At 43.1% G+C, this 13,948-nt stretch overlaps 1 pseudogene; it reads right to left on the bottom strand.

Moving 5' to 3' along the window:
• Positions 1-10,993: 10,993 nt before the first annotated feature.
• On the bottom strand, positions 10,994-11,942 carry LOC142091647 (olfactory receptor 4D1-like; annotated as a pseudogene).
• Between the last annotated feature and the right edge of the window lie 2,006 nt (positions 11,943-13,948).

Below are 13,948 nucleotides of genomic sequence, written 5' to 3'. Positions count from 1 at the left end.
AATGCCATGCTCTTTGGCCCAGGTGTCTATGAGGTTGTTTCAGAAATGAGTCCCGTTATCTGACTCAATTCTTTCTGGAGGGCCATGTCGCCATAAGACTTGCTTTTCAAGGCCCAGGATGGTGTTCCGAGCAGTGGCATGGGGCACAGGGTATGTTTCCAGCCATCCGGTGGTTGCTTCCACCATGGTGAGCACATAGCGCTTGCCTTGTTGGGTTTGTGGGAGTGTGATATAATCAATCTGCCAGGCCTCCCCATATTTATATTTCAACCATCGTCCTCCATACCAGAGAGACTTTACTCGCTTGGGTTGCTTGATTGCAGCGCATGTTTCACATTCATGGATAACCTGTGCGATACAGTCCATGGTCAAGTCTATCTCTTGATCATGAGACCAGCTATATATTCCATCTCTACCTTGATGGTCTGAAGTGTCATGGGCCCACCGACCTATAAATAATTCACTCCTATGTTGCCAGTCCAGATCCACCTGAGCCACTTCCATCTTAACAGCCTGATCCACCTGCTGGTTGTTTGGATGTTCTTCATGGCTTGGCTCTTGGGTACATTAGCATCTACGTGATGTACTTTTACAACCAGGTTCTCTACCCGGGCAGCAACATTTTGCCACAATGCGGCAGCCCTGATGGGTTTACCTCTGTGCTGCCAGTTGTTCTGCTTCCATTGCTGCAACCACCCGCACAGGGCATTTCCCACCATCCATGAGTCAGTATAGAGATAAAGTACTGGCCATTTTTCTCGTTCAGCAATATCCAAGGCCAGCTGGATGGCTTTCACCTCTGCAAACTGGCTTGATTCACTTTCTCCTTCAGCAGAAGGAGACTCTCTCCTCCACTCTCTTTACACAGTCTGCCTTTTGCTGCGCCTTATAATACAAATACTGAAAGGTGACCCCATGTATTTATGTAATCAGAAAATAGTGGTTGGAAGGAACCTCTGGAGAGGTTGGAAGGCAGTGGTTGGAAGGAACCTCTAGTCCAACTGCTTACACTGCTTAAATCAGAGTCAACTAGACCAGGGTTCATATGGTCATGTTCAGTCAAGTTTTGAATATCTTCAAGGACAGAGACTTCACAACATTTCTGGGCAAACTATTGCAGTGTTTGATCACCTTCAGAGTAAAAAAACGTTTTTTGTTATATGTAAGTGTAATTTCTTTTATTTCAGTCTGTGCCTATTGCCTCCTGTCCTGTGCCGGGGTAGCACTATGAAGTGTCTGGCACCATCTTTACTCCCCAGTCAGATATTTATATACTTTCATAAGATCCCCCATGAACCTACTCAAGGTTAGACTATCCCAGCTCTCAGTCTCTCCTCATATATCAGATGATGCAAGCCCTTAATCGTCTTAGAGCTGGACTTGCTTCTGAATGTTCGCTTATTTCTTGTAGCCTGCTTCTTTCTTGTAGCTCTTACTTGGAGCCCAGAACTGGACACACTGCTCGAGAGCTGTGCTGAATAGAGTGGAAGGCTCACCTCCTTCAACCTGCTGGCCAACTTGCTTCTTAAAGCAACACAGGATGCTGTTGGCTGCCTTTGCATAAAGGAAAAACTACCGGTTCATGTTCAACTTGCTGTACATCAGGACCCCTAGGTCCTCCTCTGCACAGCTGTTTTGCAGCTGGTTCATCCCAAGTCTGTACTGGTGCATTGGGCAATTCCTTTTGGGGCACAGGATTTTTGTTGAATGTCATGTTGGCTCATTTCTCCAGCTGTTGAGGTCCCTCTTCATGGCAGTTGTGCTGGTTTTGGCTGAGATAGAGTTAATTTTGTTCATAGTAGCTAGTATGGGGCTATGTTTTGGATTTGTGCTGAAAACAGTGTTGATAATATAGAGATGTTTTCGTTATTGCTGAGCAATACTTACACAGAGTCAAGGCCTTTTCAGCTTCTCATGCTCTACCGACTGAGAAGGCTGGAGATACACAAGAAACTGGGAGGGGGCACAGCCAGCACACCTGAAATTTTCTGTCCATAAACAACTGAATAAAGTCCCTCAGACCTGCTCCCTTTTCAAACTCCTTCTCTTTCAGCTTCCTTTCTACCCTTTTCTTTCCCACCTTGCAGTGTTTCTGATGCTAATTCTAGGACATGTGTCCCAATTTCTGTTATACATTCCATGTCACAGAAAATTTAACCCTTCTGTGTTTCTGGATTTTTGGTAACTGGCATTACACACTTGTGCTGCTTTATGTTTAGGATTTCTCTGTAACAAATAATGCATTTTTAGCCTTCCCATTTGTAATCTTTTTCCACATAGGTTTTTCATGTCTCACATGAAATCATAGCCAACCATTCTGTTTTTTATAGTCAAGGCCTTGTGTCTCTATAAATATTCCCCAGACTTGCACGTCAATCTGTAGTGAGAGCGCCTTATATTCTTGCCCATGATAATTGCACAGCCACGTGCCACCAGAGCCATCATCAGTATTTCCAGCTGTGAACATGATTGTACGATGTCAGACAAAGCTCACAAAAGTTTCAGGCCCTAAATATCTTCCTGACATTCTTAATACCGTAATAACGTTCATCACATAAAGTGAAGAAGTAGGTCTTTTTTACATATCTGTGATTGTCACTTGGCTCAAAAATCACCCAGTCTTTTTTCCCCTCAGTTAGGAGGATGACAGATATATTAACATGTAGCAGATCCTCAGACAATGGGATCTTGCTCAGCCTGGCTTTCCTGTGCACAAATCCATCCAGTTTTTCATATTGATCTTTTGCACTGCTTAATAGTTCTGCATCTGTGAAATCCCTCTACTGATGTAAAGCTGTATGAAACTCCTAGCAAAAACAGAAGTTATTGTTCCTATTGTTTAGAACGTCTAAATAGCACCGTTTTTTGTCTAAAACTTAAAAATAAGGGACTGACTGCAGGGTTCTGTCTACTTTACGCTGTACTGCTAGCAAGATGAAAATTCTGATCAAAACACAGCTCTTCTATTTATAGGAGATTACTGACCCATTCTAAAAAACCCATTTGCATTCGTATTGCTTAAATGAATAGTGGAAGAATATAAAGAGTCTGCACGCTGACAGATTCAAGCCAGGGCTGAGTATAATCACCACATTCTAAAAGCTGGCGTAAGTGCTCAGAGAGTTGATCTACTACCTGCACAAATGTTACACAAACTTCATGTAGTAGTACCTGGTCCAAATTAAGAAATCTGTACTCTTCTACATATTGCCTAGCCTTGAACTTCTGGACCATTCCCACTGCCACACGTGTTCAGTATAAGCCACAATTGGCTGCCACCACTCCATCTCCTTTGTGGCATTTGATAGGAGTAAACTGGGCTTTCAGGTGACAATGGAGTGCTGTGAAAAGTGGTAGCTGGCTCCTCTGGGGAGACATCCGCATACTGAACTTGTGAGGACATAATTTCCTGCTCTGCAGAAGGGTTAGCTGTCCCGGAAATCCCTTTCAGGTGGTCATGTTCTGCTATAGCAGAAGTCGTCCACTGCCTCATAATATTCAGAAAAATTATTTGCATTTAAGGACCTTGTGGTAAGTGCAAATAAGATGCTTCTAGTGATGCAAAATTCATTTGCCTTTATTCATTTACCTCCATTGTAAATGTGTTTTTGCTTGCTAACCTGTAAACCATGGTCCCAAAATCACCAGCACAACCAACTCTTCTGTGACATACAACCTGCATGCTACTCCTCTGTATTTGTAATAGTAGAATCATAGAATCATAGAATACTTTGGGTTGGAAGTGACTTTTAAAGGTCATCTAGTCCAACCCCCCTGCAAAAAGCAGGGACATCTTCAACTAGACCAGGTTGCTCAGGGCCCCGTCCAACCTGACCTTGAATATTTCCAGGGATGGGGAATTTACCACCTCTCTGGGCAACACATTCCAGTGTTTCACCACCCTCAGTGTAAAAAATGTCTTCCTTTTATCTAGTCTAAATCTACCTTCTTTTAGTTTAAAACCATTCCTCCTTGTTCTGTCAAAACAGGGCCTGCTAAAAAGTTTGCTGCCATCTTTCTTATAAGCCCCCTTTAAGTACTGAAAGGCTGCAATAAGGTCTCCCCAAAGCCTTCTCTTCTCCAGGCTGAATAACCCCAACTCTCTCAGCCTTTCTTCGCAGGAGTGGCATTCTATTCCCCTGATCATTTTCATGGCCCTCCTCTGGACCCGCTCCAACAGGTCCATGTCTTTCTTGTGCTAAGAGTTCCAGAGCTCGACACAGTACTCCAGGTGGGGCCTCACCAGAGCAGAGTAGAGGGGCAGAATGACCTCCCTTGACCTGCTGGCCATGCTTCTTTTGATGCAGCCCAGGATACGGTTGGCTTTCTGGGCTGCGAGTGTACATTGTCAGCTCATGTCCAGCTTTTCATCCACCAGTACCCCCAAGTCCTTCTCAGCAGGGCTGCTCTCAATCCCTTCATCCCCCAGCCTGTGTTGATACCAGGGGTTGCCCCGACCCAGGTGCAGGATCTTGCACTTGGCCTTGTTGAACTTCATGAGGTTCACACGGGCCCACTTCTTGACCTTGTCCAGGTCCCTCTGGATGGCATCCCGTCCCTCAGGCGTGTCAACTGCACCACTCAGCTTGGTGTCATCTGCAAACTTGCTGAGGGTGCACTTGATCCCACTGCCTATGTCATTGATGAAGATGTTAAACAGTACCGGTCCCAGTATAAACCCCTGTGGGACACCACTTGTCACCGTGTCAAAGGCCTTACAGAGGTCCAGATAGACAACATCTGTAGCCCTTCCCATGTCCACTGAAGTAGTCACTCCATCATAGAAGGCCACTAGGTTGCTCAGGCAGGACTTGCCCTTGGTGAAGCCATGCTGGCTGTCTCGAATCACCTCCCTGTCCTCCATGAGCCTTAGCAGAGCTTTCAGGAGGTTCTGTTCCATGATCTTCCCAGGCACAGAGGTGAGACTGACTGGCCTGTAGTTCCCTGGGTCTTCCTTTTTTCCCTTTTTGAAAATGGGGGTTATGTTTCCCCTTTTCCAGTCAGTGGGAACTTCACCAGACTGCCATGACTTCTCAAATATGATGGATAGTGGCTTAGCAACTTCATCTGCCAGTTTCCTCAGGACCCACGGATGGATCTCATCAGGTCCCATGGACTTGTGCACCTTCAGGTTCCTTAGATCAGGTCTCGAACCTGATCTTCTCCTACAGTGGGCGGCTCTTCATTCTCCCAGTCTCCTCCTTTGCCTTCTGTGGCTTGGGTGGTGAGGCTCAAGCACTTGCCGGTGAAGACCGAGGCAAAAGTAATTATCTTTCAGGTCTGCCAAACCATGATTGTTGTTTATGCTTCTCCCTTTGCTCTTTCTGCAATAGCTGTGGACTCTGACAACGTGACTAAAGCCTGTATCCTAAGACTGTCTAGCTGCTTCCACAGTAAGCATGATCTATGCTAAGGACTGCCAGCTCCATAATCCCAGGCAAAACCAGTAGCAAGGCTGAGCATCATTCCCAGTAGGTACACACACACAGAGACACATGTATGCAGCACACATACACAAATATACACAAACACACATGGCTAGCTACACAGATCAACACAGACAGACACATTCAGCACTTACACAAACACAGAAAGAATCAATCGCCTTATCCTGTTCCCCTCTCTGGCTGAACAGGATAAAGATCTGTTAGTAGGAAATATATACATATATACATACAATATATATCCCTCCAGTAACTGGCTGAGATGCTCAGTCTGTTCAGTAACTTGCTCTGGAAACTCTATCTCCCCCATTGCTGGCACTTGAACATACGAACCCATGAGGCGTGCAACCGCTCTCCAGCTGTGGATACAGACCCCCTCTCACACACCACAACACACGAAAACACACACAGGTGCGTACACACGCACACTGTGAATCCCTCTAGGAATTAGCCTTACTCCATCCAGTAGCTGACCCCCTGGATCTTCACTCTCCTCAGCTGCCTCACACATATGCACACACACAAATGCATCTCAGTCAGCCCACAAACCCCATGCTCTCTCCAGTAGCCTACCTAACCCCCCAGGTCCCTCCAGTAGCCAACTTCTCCTGTGGTATCACTCAGAGGTACGTGCACATACTGCTTCCCAAGGCACTAAACATACTCACCAGCAAGTCCAACAAGATATTCACCAGTGATCTTGCACTGACATGCATACCCTTACTCAGTTCACTCACTGGCATCACATACATATGAGCCTTTGTGATCTGTGGTCTGACTCCAAGTGCTAGCACTTAGGCCTCCATACACACACATTCACACAGAACAGAATGTCCCTCACCTGGGAGAAGAGTTGGAAATGGAATTTAATGAGAAGGCAGGAGAGACTGCACTGATCAGGCACAGGGCATGCCAGGCAAGTGTACACTTATTTACACTCAACTAGTCCCTTTTATCCCCGTATATCTCCATTTTCACATGCCTGATCCTAACCAGTCCAACTTCCCTCTTTCCTTTCCCTACCTTTGGTTCCTCCCTTTAACATCCCTTAATAAGTCCTTTACAAAGCAGTAACCACCATCAGTTTGGAAGGTGATTTGGAGAGCCTTCCTATTGACTTATCTTGATGAGTTTCATAATTGGACAACATGACTAACTGCTCTCCTCTGATAACCCAGGAAGGAGATGGGACAGGGAGTCCATTTCTCTGATTGGGTTATTGGGGTACCTCACCTGCCATCGAGCATCTGTGCTCCTACCTGTCTGTGAAGATGAGCCTCTGACTGCTGGTCACTGTCCTGCAGTAGCCTGTGATGGCTCTGGAAGTAGCCAGGTCAGGATATTATTCAGGTTCCCTCCACCACAGCCTAACGAAACAGCCTTGTTTACACCCTCAGTCTTCTTTCTCTTATTCTCAACATTGACCAATAACAAAACAGACACAGAACAAGCCTGTACCTCATACTGGAATTACAAGTAGTTGTAAGCTCACTAACACCCATGGATAAAGGGAGCCAACTGACAACTCAGCGTATGTATGGGAGACTATTTCTGAAACCCTGATCCATCAGTAATTTCTTCTTATGTGTGGTCTTTTTAGGAAATCCCTTTGAAGCTTTTCCTTGTTGTCCCCAGACATTCCTTTTTTAATCAATGAAGAGAGACATAATCTATAAGGGTTTATTTAGGATTTTGAAGCCCACATTAGGATGAAATTAACTGCATCCTAAAAATGCTTGTCCCATTATAAAGGAACTAATTCATATGAAAGATTTTGTAATTGTCAAATTGAATGGGATGTTCCCTTCCCTAATAAACCGTTCTTTATTTGGATCAACTACTCCTTTCTGCACACTATGTAAAAATCAATTGCATGATTTTTCATTCTCATACAAGCTAGATTTTGCAAATTATGTATGTTTTTTCATATTTTGAAATATCTCGTATATATTTCCTTGAAACCATTTTTCCAGTATCAAAAGAGACACACCTCAAGTAATAATAACAGTAGCTTACATTGCTAACTCAGATACAGACAATTTCATCTGGATGCTTGAAATCAGATGTTTTGATATCCTTTATAGGATCTCAATGATGGTTGATGTGGTGGAGCCCAAAGTCAGCCAAAGTGTTTTGGTGGATGCTCATAGACGTGTTACTTTATAAGGAGCTTCACAAAATATTTTCAAGTCCCATTGAGGTTTGTTTGAAATATAAATTAGAATAACTAGTAACACATATAATTAGATTTAGAAAGCTTTCAAGGGACTGCATAAGGTGAAATAAAAATAACAAAGTTTTACAAATAACTCTCTCCTACCGATTGTATTCATGGAGGTTTTTTCCGTGATTTCAGGGTGGATTTCAACAAATGAAGTGATTTGCTTAGTTGCAATAAACTCTGCACAGGAGTCTTTTGTACTGGACCCTTTTTTTTCTAGACCAATTTCTCAATGCCACCTTTATTGACCACACAGGGTCTGGCTGGGATGGAGTTAAATTTTATTATCGCAGCCCATATGGTGCTGTATTTTGGATAGGTGACTAAAATAGTGTTGATAACACACCGATGTTTTAGCTGTTATTGAACAGTGTTTACACAGCGTCAAGGCTTTTTCTGTTTCTCACGCTGCCCTGCCAGCAAGTAGGCTGGGGATAAGCAACAAGGGGAACACAACTAGATCAGCTGACCTAAACTGACCAAAGGGATATTCCATGCCATATGATGTTGTGCTCAGCAATACAAACTCAGAGAAAGGGTGAGGAAGGGGACAGGATGTTTGGAGTTAGGGCGTTTCTCTTCCCAGGTAACCATAACGACTATTGAGGCTCTGCTTTCCAGGAAGTGGCTAAACATCTGCATGCCTATGAGAAGAAGTGAATGAATTTCTTTGCTTGTGTGTGCAGCTTTGCTTCACTTATTAAGTTGTCTTTATCTTGAAAAAAAAAAAGGGGCCACCACAGTTCTTTTTGGTACTTAGCATGTGGCATGAGGGGTTCGAGATAAAATCAGACATGAGTGGAGTGTGCTAGACTGAATTTATTGCTTTTATAGATGTTTAGCTGTTAATTGGCAGGCTCCTGTGCTTGCTATGGGGCTTGCTTGCTTTGCTGTGAATTAGAGTATAGGGCTTGTTAGTGGTTGGTTTTGGCTTTTGCCACTTACTATACTGCTTATCATCTTATTCTACTGTGTCTGGGAACATTTTGATACCATGCACCTGGGCTGGCAGATGGCCATGGCATTGCTGCTTTTCCTGTGCTACTGTACTGGAAAAGATGGAACTCCAATGTAAGCTGGAGTTGAAGGGACTGTGATGTGTGGATAGGTCTACACCGGAGCAGGCACACCCCAAAGCAACCGTGGCCTGTTGAAAAGCTCACGCTGAAGCATGTAATATCCCTTTGGTCAGTTTAAATCAGCTGACCTAGTTGTGTTCCCCTTTTTACCTACCCCCAGCCTACTTGCTGGCAGTGCAGCACGAGAAACAGAAAAAGCCTTGATGCTGTGTAAACACTCTCCAGAGGGACTGTGACCCATGGATAAGCACCCACCAGAGCAGGTATAGCCCTGAAGGGTCTATGGCCCATGGATAGGCCCGCACCAGAGCAGGGGCAAGAGGTAGAGTTCAATGCAGTGTTAAACCCTATAGCCTGGTCCAAAGGGGCAATGGATGGAGATTGCAATGCATATACCTTTAAATTGTTGTAACCCGTGATTGGAGTTTAATGTTACAGGAAGTACTACAGCAGGAAACACATGAACCAACAGAGAAGGAGCCTCACAAGAAGCTGAGCAAGTACAGCAGACACCCAACTTGAGCTGGCTTTGGTGCCAAATAACTCAACACCACCTCTTTCCTAAGTGACCACCAAAAAAGACAGAACCCAATTCATGGACATTATTAGCTCAATTGACATTTTATGGACATTTTATGGATACGGGTGACCCATAGACTAAAAGAATGATATCTGTGTATACACCAAAGGATGGGGAAGGGGGTTAATGAGGATGAATTGGATAGGGCAGGTAGCCGTTTCTTGGGGACTGGCTGGGCATCAGTCTGCTTGCGGAAGGTAGTGAGTGCCTTTGCATCACTTGTTTTGTTTATTTTTTTCTTTCTTCTTCCTCTTTCCTTTGCTTATTAAACTATTGTTGTCTCCATACACAGCTTTTTCTTACTTTTGCCTTCCAGATTCTCTCCCTCATCCTGCTGGAGGGGAAGTGATTAAGGACTGGGTGGGGGGCTTACCTGCCAGCTGGGTCAAGCCACCACACCTGGCTATCTGAATCCCACACTTTCCAGACAGAAGTCTGTCAGGGAACTACAGACTTCTATCTCTTTGCTGTAACTCTCCATTGTCTCTCCATTGCTTGCACCACTGTGCTGTTTGGAAGCGTGTGTCCTCACAGCGTTCACAATAGCTCCAAGGGGAAGAATCATCTCCTCCTTACACAGCAGTCCATATCATCCAGATACTCCTTTTCTAAAGGAGTAAACCAGACAAACTTAGAGCAGATGAGACCGAGACTTTCTGTCCAATACCAATACGCCTTCCCTTTCCGTATGTCTTATATTAGGAAAAAGTACAAACAGAAACTGGTCAGTCAGTCAGTCACAATATGCTTATGGAAATCAAACAGTTCCTGGTTATCTAAATAGAGACAGCCAAATATGATGGGATAATCCAATATATGAATCAAGGATTTCAAGACAGTGATAGGAGGCCATTATATTAACATAACTTAGCTTTCTCTGGCAATAATTTTATCATGATCTATTAAATTCTTATAAGAAAAGGAAAGGAATTGAAGAGGAAGAAAATATATACGTCTCTCTAAAATAAATAATTTCAAACAAATGGAGTCCATCCATGGGAAGGATAAAACATCTCTAGTTTTATAAGCACCATTTTGCCTAGGTATAATGGTCTCTTTCTCCATCTAATATAAAAAAAAAATCAATAAGCAAGGGAGGAAGTACGTGAAAATGGATACATTTTCAAACCTGAAAGAAATCCCTTGTGATATCAGACTTTTGAGTGAAGCTACAAAGAGCATAGCCAGATTACTCAAGGAAAATTGTGATTGATTAGAAAAGTCATTGATTTGCACATTTACCTTGTACCACAGAAGACTTCTTTTTAATCTAACAAAGATGATACAGTTCTATTTCACTTTTTCTGTAATCAATCCCTCAGCATTAGAAATATCAACACATGGAAAAGTAAATTATACCAATGAAAAAAAATGCAAGATACCTTTATAGCCAATACGAATAATTGACTTAAGGGGAGAGGGAGGGAGGAGTGATTTTACTTGCCTCTTTTAGATGTCTATGCTGGAATGAGATGACCCCAGCACCAGACTCCACTTAACTGTATTGACAACTGCACCTACTATAAAAGGACCTAGGATGAGTAGCTCAAGGTTAAAGATCTACATCAAGTTCTAATCATATGAAACACATCTGTTAATATCTTCCTAGAAAATCCATATATATCTACAGTGATATGGTAGAATAGTTGCAGCAAAAAGGGGTGATTCTTCAGAAGGAAGTTAAGCCTTTCTTTTCCACCAGGAGAGCAGAATCCTTACAGACCAGTCTCCTGATGGCTTTTTCATCTCATCATTTCTCAAGCTATAGATCATTTGGTTCAGAATTGGGACAATGACAGTGAAAAAGATGGAGGCCACCTTGACCAGGGCAAATTTCTTGAAAGGCTGAACATAGATGAATATCCCTGGAATGAATATGAAGCTTATCACCGTTATTTGGGCTATGCAGGTAGACAAAGCTTTGTGCTTCTTTTCAGTGACTTGCTTCTTTATCTTGACTAAGATAACAGTGTATGAAATGAGCAGCAAGATAAATATTATTATGAGGAGCAACCCACAACTGGAGACCATCAGCAGCTTTGTCAGGTAGGTGTCAGTGCAAGCCAATTTTAGTACTTGTGGGACATCACAGCAGAAACTGTCGAGGGTGTTTTGATCACAGTAAGGTAAAGGGAGAAGCAGAGCAATCTGTACTATGGAGTAAACAAATCCACCTCCCCACGACACTGCTACTACCCCTACACACACCTCACGATTCATGATTGTCAAGCATTGCAAGGGTTTATGCATGGCCACATAACTACCAGCTGCCATTGCTGTGAGAACGAAGATGTGAGCACCACCGATGAAGTGAAAGAAAAACATCTGAAGGAAACACTCATTGAAAGGAATAGTTTTGTGCTGGAGAGGAGACCTGATAGCAGAACTGGAATAGTTACTGTTGAGTACGTGACATCTACGACTCCTAATTTGGCCAGGAAGAAGTACATGCGTGTGTGCAAGTGGTACTCAGTGATAAGGATGGTGATGTTTCCCAGGCAGGTCATTAAATAGATAATTAAAAAGTACACAAAGAGGAGCTGCTGACTCTCAGGATTACGGTTGAAGCCCAAGCGGACAAACTCCATCACAGTGTTATTTATGTTCCGTGGCTCCATTCATTACCATCCAAACATGCCTGTAAAAGGAAAAATATTAAGAAAAGGCTGAAGGAAATGAGCTCTTCAGTACTATTAACAAACGATGCAGTCCAATTCTTCTTAAATCAGAGAGATTCTTCACCTACCATAGTTCTCCATCCTGCTCCCATGAGGGAAACAAGTCCAAGTTTCCCTTTCTGTTTAGAGGGAAGCTGAGCAGTGAAGAAGATGAATTCAAAGATTTAAAATGAGACAGATGTTGGCCTTTTGATCAGAGACCCCCTTCCTCCCTAGAATCTTCCCTAAATTCTTGTGCAATTGATTTTCATCTCCTTTCAATGCAGTCTGATTTTGGATCAGCTGTTACACTCTTGACTGACCCAGACTGTTAGCCTGGAACTTCCTTACTGTGAGTAGAACTGTGTTATTGGACAGGATTGCAAGTTACTGTCAGCTGCCGTTTTTTTGGCATTACTATGCCACAGCTTTTACAAGAATTCAGTCTGTGGATCATGGTCCAGGACAGTAGACATAGGCAGGATTCGGATGCAGCTGAAACTGTAGCTGAGGGAAGACCAGAGGAAGAGTCTAAACAGCAATTCCCAAGGGGAAGGTCAGACCTTGCTGAAGCCTGGCTGCAGAGCTGTATGGGAAAATTCATGCCAAGGTTGCCAAAGGGAAGGAGGGACAACACTCAGCTGCACTACCTGTAAATTGTATCTAAGGCCAGGCAATCAGCCCCCCCCGGGGAGGAAAGGATATGTTCAGGATTCTTACACTTTATTGTTGACCTAAGTTATGAAAGAGAATGCACCCTTGAAAAGTTCATGTACAATATCAAGCCAAGGGGAGCAACTGGTACTCTGTCAGGCAAGTCTAGAGGGATCTAGACAGTCTGGAAAAATATGCTGATAGTAATCTGACAAAGTTTAGAAAGATGTCCCTCTCCAGACTCCGGATGAAGAATTATTTACTGATGGATTACTTCACATGGACAATGTATAGTAACTCCCGAAATCATGAAGAAATTGATGCTCACAAGCCATGTTGAGACATATATTGGAGCAGAAGCAATGGTCGAGTCAGTAAAACGATATGCAATAGGGACTAAAATATTATTGATTGCTAAAAGTGTGAGTAATAAATGTGAGATTTGTCTTAGGAACAATCCGAAAATCACGTAACCATAGGGGTTAAATGCAATTAGAGTATACATATTCATTACATTTCCGATAAATAATCTAAATATTCATGTTATTTCCCGGAATTCATTAACATATGCAAATGTCCCTGACATGTGCCCTTGTGCTCTTTGGTGGTCTTTCGTTGTCCAAAAACCGGATTCGTGCCCGGCGTGCTCCCAATCTGCTCCCAATAGGATGTCATCAACATACTGAAGGAGAGTGTTTTGTTCTTCCTTACCGGACCACTGTTCCAATTCCTTGGTCAGGGCTGCTCCAAAGATGGTTGGGCTATCTTTAAACCCTCGTGGCAGCACCGTCCAGCAGAGCTGAGTTCTCCTCCCAGTCGACAGATCTTCCCATTCAAAGGCAAAAATCTTTTGACTGTTTTCTTCCAGAGGTACACAAAAGAAAGCATCTTTCAGATCTATAACTGAGAAATATGCATTTGATTCATTGATTAGCAGCGTATATGGATTAGGGACTGCTGGATGAATGTCCACCACTAACTGATTTATTGCTCTTAAATCTTGAACCAACCTATATCCTTGGTTATGTGGCTTTTTCACTGGAAGGACAGGAGTATTGTAATCAGATTGACATTCTCTTAAAAGTCCGTATTTGAGAAAGTTATTTATTATTGGTTCCAAACCTTTTCTGGCTTCTATACTAATAGGATATTGTTTCTTTCTTACCGGTCGAACTCCTGTTTTCAATTCAACTTTTACCGGTTCCACATTTTTCGCTCTTCCTGGTTTCTCTGTTGCCCAAACAAAAGGGTAAACTGCATCTTTAATCTCTTCTGGAATTTCTTCAGATTCATCTGTGTTTGTCTGTAATAAA

This window comes from Calonectris borealis, chromosome 22 (genome assembly GCF_964195595.1).
Source record: "Calonectris borealis chromosome 22, bCalBor7.hap1.2, whole genome shotgun sequence".
Taxonomy (NCBI): domain Eukaryota; kingdom Metazoa; phylum Chordata; class Aves; order Procellariiformes; family Procellariidae; genus Calonectris; species Calonectris borealis.
The sequence above is the reverse complement of the archived record's forward strand: the minus strand, read 5'-3'. Positions and strand labels throughout refer to the sequence as shown.